The sequence below is a fragment of the Dipodomys spectabilis genome, unplaced genomic scaffold (assembly GCF_019054845.1).
Source record: "Dipodomys spectabilis isolate Male_0828 unplaced genomic scaffold, ASM1905484v1 ptg000178l, whole genome shotgun sequence".
Classification (NCBI taxonomy): domain Eukaryota; kingdom Metazoa; phylum Chordata; class Mammalia; order Rodentia; family Heteromyidae; genus Dipodomys; species Dipodomys spectabilis.
In genome coordinates this window covers 9,548,677-9,552,794 of record NW_024870855.1, presented here as the reverse complement: position 1 = coordinate 9,552,794, position 4,118 = coordinate 9,548,677, and the positions used below count along the sequence as shown (strand labels likewise).

Sequence of the window (4,118 nt, the reverse complement as noted above, 5' to 3'; positions counted from 1 at the left end):
TGCTATAGACAGTGGATAACAAGTCATCTGTAGTAGATGCAATGGCAATACACAATTTTATTGATCTCAAATACATTTTTTCTTTTTTCTTTTCAGGTAAGGCATAGGTTTATTCATCCTTCTGGCTGACACCTGGCCATCTTGACCCTCGGTGGGGGGGAAGGGGGGGGAGGAACAAGACCTGGGAAAGAGCTAGAAAAGAGCTAGAAAAAGCACTAAATTTTTTCTTATAAAAGCTCTACGAAAAGATTGTAAATTGTGGTACATATTTGCTGCTTATAATCCAATAAAACTGGAAATTCCCGATAAATGGCTGAACCAAAATATCCACTTAAAAGGATACTTCTTTCTCAATGATCTTTGAAGACAAAATAAGGAAAGCTATCTGAAAGCTCCTCACAGGAGAAAGGAAACATTTCTCTTTACAACGAAACATTGTATCTTCAGCTTTGTTTCCCCTCTCATCACATCCAGCACTGATGCTGTTAGGTCATTCATTTGGGCAGTGCTTCCATTAGGAAGTTGGGTTGACTATTCTATTCTTGCATCTGATAGAATTTACCATTTCATGAAATGTAGCTTTCATGCAAAATCTGAACTCCACTGTATGGTCATGGATATGAAAGCTTATATTTTGACCGTCTTAGGTTTCAACAGTCTGCAAGGATATCTGGAATGACAGTGTGTATCTCAGTTGTATAAGGTTGAAGATCTCAGGCTCCTGAGACACTGAAATTGCAGATGTGAGTCACAGCACCTGGCAGGTAATTTACAGTAGAGGATTGAAACAACATTAAGTGCATTAACCTCTATTGATCTCTTGCTGGGCTCCTTTGCTACTGCTCTGTGGAGGAGTCTAGAAGTATAGTCCCCACTTTCCTTCCTGGTCATGTGTGTCTGCTTGGCCAGATGGAATTTTGTTCACTGCAACTCTGGTATTGTAAACACAAAGGGGAAGTGCTCTTGCCATGGCTTTCTTCAACTGTGTAATGGAGAAAAGATAATATATCTTCTTCCTGTAACTGGCATGAGAGCTCAGGAGGGCAACTATTGAAGAATTACTTGAACTCAAAGAAATGATGAGTCAAGAGGGTTTATATTCCCTTAGGAAACTGTGAGTGGCTCTGGCATTTGACTGATGTGCTTTCTGTGATCTGTATCTTCTCCTTTACATGTTTCCCTGGGTTTCCCTTTATCAGTGTGCTTATAGTTTTAGGCAGGTACTTGCTTTGGAAGAACTGTGATTTTGGTCTGACTACGTTTAGCTCTTCTTGCAGCTCAGCAGTGTCTCCCTCCCTGAAGCACTGCCCTGGGTCTGGTGTGGCCTCATTTGATTTTCCCCCAGGGTCCTGCATGGTGATTCCAGTCCCTCCCAGCAGGTTGAGGTGGATTCCCTGCCTGCACAGGAGCCAGCAGCTTCCCACACAGATGATGGCTGTTGCAAAGGAGACATTTCAACACTCAGATTTCCAGGCGTGTGGAACAGTTCATGAGAACACCTGACTGAAAGCCTAGCCCCTAGAGGGACCTGCTCTTGCTCATTCTGCAGGAAAAAATGAGCTCAAAGCCTGAAAGGATTTCTTCTTAGAACAGAATATGCAGAAGTCTCTGCCATTAAGGAAGGCAAAGAAAAGCACCCACCAAAACCTTGCTCTTGTAAAGAAATGGTTTTAACACGCTATTAGTGTTTCCACATAGGTTTTTAATCTAAATGACCTGACATTTGAGTCTTTGTGCATTGTGCAACGCATTTCCCATAACTCATTGGAGAATATGATTTTCTCTGGTTGGAGTGCACGCATCTTGGCTGAAGAAAGGACAGCCTAGGATACAGCCCCATGCCCAGCTCTCCGGGAGGGCTGGGGGCTCAGGAACGGCAAGATTCCCTCATATTCTGTCATCTTTGCCATGCAGATGTTTGGGGCCGACTGAAATAATCGGTTGCAGTGTGAAGAAGGCTTGGGTGAGCAGCCCAAGTGCATGCTGGGTGCATGGCTGCCATTCCCACCGCTGAGCTGCTCATTTGTCTCCAACTGGGAACTGCCATTGTTGCTGAGCTCTCTTGTCAAAGCCTGGCAACTGAATGGAGGGACTGCCTTAATTCCAGGGCTTCCCTGAACCACAGGGCTGTCCCACACCCACTGCCCCCTGGGCTTGAGGCAGCCTTCCTTACTGTTCATTTTCAAGGAGCCATATGCCCAATCCTCTGAGGACCACCGTGGGACCCCAATGAAGGAAGTGAGGTGGGCAGAGGTCAGGCCACACCACCCAGACAAAGGCTTGTGTGGCAGGTGGTGGGATGGCAGCCCCAGCTCATCAGGCTGCCTGTCCCACCACCCAGACCCTGGGGAGTCCCTGGCCCTGCAAGCCTATGTACTTACTTTCCTGAGCGCTTCCTCAGGGGAGGGCTCCTCTTGTTGTTCCTGCTCAGGACAAGTACCCCGGCGGGGAGGCTCCAGCTCCCTGGATAGCTTGGAGCTAAGACAAGAAGTAGCTGGTTGGACAGCAGGCTCCACCCTGGGGGTTCCCTCCCAGGGGCCCTGGGGACTCAGGAGCTCATACACCCTTCCTTCAACAGGTCTGGTGGGAGGCTGACTCAGACAACAGGCTCTCATGGACTGGTGCTGGGGATTCCCATGTTTGTTGCCCCCACTGCCTACCCCAGCTCACCTTTCCAACTCATTTAGGCGGTTCATGTTGTTAAACCAAGATACGAAGTTCATGTCAGGAACCACCTGGAGCTCCTGACATGAGCCCTTTAGTTCCTTCATTAGTGCCATCACCTTGAATTCCTGGTTGAGAGAAAGGACACAGTGCTGATGGACCTGGACCAGGGCAAGGTAGGCCAGGCAGCTGACTTCGGGTCTTCACTTGGCTTCACTCTTGTCTCTCCCCAACACACTCGCCTTTCTCTACTGAGATCCAGTGCCCAACCCCAGCACGCTGTCCTAGATCCCCAGCTCAAGGCCCCATCTCCTGACCTCTGGAGGACAAGTGATGTGACCATCCACATCAGAGGGAAGGAAGGACCTAAGGGACCCGCACAGCTGGCTGCCTGCAGAGGAAGGTGTCATTTTCTCACCTCTCGTCTTCTTTTTACATTCAGCCAAGAGCCCTGCAAAGCAAAGAATATGTGCTAAGAAAATGCTGTTTCCACTTGGCGCCCTACCAAGTCCTTCCAGCAGAGGGCAGGCTGGGTGCACAGCTGGACTAGGATTGCTCTCAGTCTAGGGCAGGGAGGCCTAGGTCCTGAGGACAGGGAGCTCACTGCTCAACTCTCTGTGCACGTGGCAGAGACTTGAGGCTTCCAGTGACAAGGCCATGCTATTAGCTTGAGCACCTGCTGTCACACTGCCACCCTTGCTCACCACCCTCTGAGACATGGCCCCATGTCATCAGCAGCACTGAGGTCTGAGGGCATAGGGCATCACAAGTAGGATTGCTGTGGTGCTTGGCACTCTGGGGCTGGGGAGGACGTGGGCTCTTGCTGGAGGTCAAGGGGCAGGGAGAGGCTCTTTGTCCCCAATCTGCTTTGCCAGGGCTGGGGCCCTGTTCACTCACATCCTTGGAATCTTGGTCTTTGTGCAGTGAGGCCAGGTGTGTGAGGACGGTGCCCAGGTAAGGGACTGTGCCCTCGGGATAGTCCTGTGGCATTGGGTGCAGAAAGATCAGAAGAGTCCTGTTAAGCTCCTCCCAAGAACCCGACTTACCCCAGTCCCATGGAGCCATCTATCTAGCAGAACTTGGGGCAAGACAGGCTCATTCCTCAATGATCCACCCTCTACCCCATACCAAAGACACAGCCCTGCATGGGGAAATCTATCTAGGTCTGGGCCCCTCCAGGGCTGGCACTTGACACACGGGCAAGGTCTGTGGCCCTGCCCTTCACCTGCTCCTCTACTCTTGTGCAGGCCTTAGTGCTGTGGCTGCAACTCATTGCTGCAACATGCCATCTGAGCAGAGGCCAGGTGTGATGGGGCATTAAGGGAGTGGGCCAACAGGTCAGTTGGGTTGGGGGACCCCCTCAACTACTCCTTCTAGAAAGCCCCTGGCCTCAGGCATGCACACTCACCAATTGTTGAGGCTTCTTGCAGCCTCTCTTGAGTTTCTTCCAGAAG

At 50.2% G+C, this 4,118-nt stretch overlaps 1 long non-coding RNA gene across 1 annotated transcript; it reads right to left on the bottom strand.

Moving 5' to 3' along the window:
* Positions 1-1,681: 1,681 nt before the first annotated feature.
* Positions 1,682-2,442, bottom strand: LOC122120907. Its single transcript, XR_006149812.1, has 2 exons — positions 2,382-2,442; positions 1,682-2,079 (listed from the first exon to the last, which is right to left on the bottom strand). It is a non-coding gene; the product is annotated as an uncharacterized LOC122120907 (long non-coding RNA).
* Between the last annotated feature and the right edge of the window lie 1,676 nt (positions 2,443-4,118).